Here is a 2911-nt window from a genome sequence, read left to right on the forward strand (position 1 = left end):
TGGGAGATGTACATACACCCAGGAATATTACACACACACACAGGAATATTATTTAGCCATGCGAAAGAAGGAAATCCTGCCATTTGTGACAAGATGGATGGACCTTGAGGGCATTATGTTAAATAAAATAAGTTAGAGAAAAATAAATACCATATAACACTTATATGTAGAATCTAAAAAAGCTGAAATTGTAGAAACAGAGAGTAGAAGAGTAGTTGCTAGGGGCTGAGGGCTGAGGAAATTGGGGAGACATCACAGGGTACAAACTTCTAGTTATAAATTCTGGGGATGTAATGTACAGCATGGTGACTATAGTTAACAATGTTGTATTAAATACTTGAAAGTTGCTAAGAAAATTGGTGTCAAATATTCTTACCACAAAGAAGAAATGGTAATTGTGTGAGGTGATGGAAGTGTTAACTAATCTTACTGTGGTAACGTGTAAGTGTCTCAAATCACTACAATGTACATCTTAAATTTATACAATTGTATGTCAATTACATTTCAATAAAGCTGGGAGGGAAACTGGGCAAACAGGGATTAAATAGACATTTCTCCAAAGATTATTTACAAATGACTAGTAAGTACATGAAAAGATGCTCAACATCACTAATCGTTAGAGAATGCACATCAAAACCATAATGAGATACATACCCCGTAGGGTGGCTATTGTCAAAAAAAAAAAGGGGGGGGGGAGGGGGCAAATAAGTGTTGGTGAAGATGTGGAGAAATTGGAAGCCTTATGCACTACTGGGGGAAACGTAAATGGTGTAGCCACGGCGAAAACAGTATAGTTCCTCAAAAAGTTAAACACAGTATTACCATATGATCCAGCAAATCCAATTTTAGGTATATGCCCAAAAGAACTGAAAGGAGAGACTTGAATGAATATTTGTGCACCAATCTTCATAGCAGCATTATTCACAATAAAGTATTGATACATGCTATAATATGGATGAAACTTGAAAACATTATTGTAAGTGCAACAAGCCACACACAAAAGGCCAAATATTATATGATTCCATTTCTATGAACTATCTAGACTAGGCAGATTCATAAGGACAGAAGTAGAACAGTGGTTGCCAGAGGCGGGGGCAATGGGGAATTATTGTTTATTGTACATGGAATTTCAGTTTGGGATGGTGAAAAAGTTCTGGAGATGGATAGTCATGAGAGTTGAACATTGTGAATGTACCGAATGCCCCTGCACTGCACATTTTAAAATTGTTAAAATGCTGATTATGTTATACATGTTTTACCACAATTTTAAGCTATCAAAAAATGGTGAAAATACTATTAATAGCTCTAGTAACAATTGTGTCAGCAGAAAAGTCCTCAAAATTAAAAATTATCAAATATTATCTGTGATCTTGCATTTGCCAAGGGCAATTGACATTGCTTTCAATGATATGAACTGAAAATGAAGTTAATAAAAGTATAAATTTTGGTGACCTAATAAATGAATTTGTTGGAAAGCAAGTCAGAAAAATCTTATAATCAATCAAGACATCACATATTATTAAGGCACTACATGTTGTCTTAAATAAATTATATACCAATATTTTTGTAATTTATAAGTTTATATTGTTACTCAGTTATCACTATTATCCCAATATATTTTACAAGTAATAAAACATTTTAGTTCCTTTAATGGCACTTTTTTCTGATTTTTGAAAAGGAGCTCCACATTTTCTTTTTGACTGAGTCATTTAACCTTTGTAGCTCAGTTTTCTCACCTCTCAAATGGCTATCTTTATTCTGCTTTGTAGAACTGATGTGGAAATACATACTACACACATACACAGTGGTCTGAAAAGTATAGATACTTTAAAACATTGGTGGTACTGTTGTTCATATGAAATATTTTTAACCACTACCGTTCCTGGAGTTTGAGTCTTCAGATAAATACATTTCTTATCTAAAATGAAGAAATCTAATTCATCATTTTCTATGGGGCTTTTTAGACTTTTGAGAGAGAAGCTAAATGACTCATTTGGTCCATAAAGTTATTGTTTTTATCGGCGACTGATTTCACAATGGAATTCATTTCTTTAAATGACTAAAAGCAAAGTGTAAATTGCAAGTGATGTCAAAACACTAGACTCCAGTGAACATTTTTAAAGCCTAAAATTTCAATCTATGGAAATGCTACCCTGAACGTGCCTGATCTCATCTGATCACGGAAGCTAAATAGGATCAGGCCTGGTTAGTACTTAGATGGGAGCCACCTAGGAATACCAAGTGCTGTAGGCATTAAAAAATTAAAACAAACAAACAAACAAACAAAGCAAGCCTAAAATTTCAAATAGTGTTTCTGATAAACCCTCTGACTTTTAAGCAACTCAGCAGAAAAATACTAGGAGAGCTGAGTTCTCCCAGTACCATCCCTGGGTGATTTGTAGATATCATGCAAAAATGCCCCAGCACCAGGCTGGCTACAATGATGAGCTCTGCCAGATTATTGTCACAGTCTGACAATAAATATCCTGACAGGTGATATTTATTGGTACAGGTGACGTGGTTAACCCACTGTCATTGAGGTTTCCCTGAATCCTTTATATATCCTCTTGAATGTCTCTAGAGACCATGTGTAGGTGACTGGCTTAGGGCTGCAGCTAGGACCCTACTTCAAGCTCTCCTGTCAAGAGCCTAGCTTGTCACTGATCAATAGGCCAAACTTGTCACTGATCAATAGGTTAACAAGCCAGTTGGGGTAGAACTCTCATTGCTGCACTCACTGCTCATGCCTTCTAGAAGTTGGCCAACATCTCCCTCCTTCAGAGCTGTGGACTCCACTTTGAAGTGTTCTCTCTCACTAGCCATCCCTCCCACTGCCTAACCTTTGCCCTTTCTAATTGCCCTGATCTCATCCCAACCTCCATAGCTATGTTTAAAGTCCACCTCTGGTGAA

Source organism: Rousettus aegyptiacus, unplaced genomic scaffold, assembly GCF_014176215.1.
Source record: "Rousettus aegyptiacus isolate mRouAeg1 unplaced genomic scaffold, mRouAeg1.p scaffold_m13_p_6, whole genome shotgun sequence".
NCBI classification, from domain to species: Eukaryota; Metazoa; Chordata; class Mammalia; order Chiroptera; family Pteropodidae; genus Rousettus; species Rousettus aegyptiacus.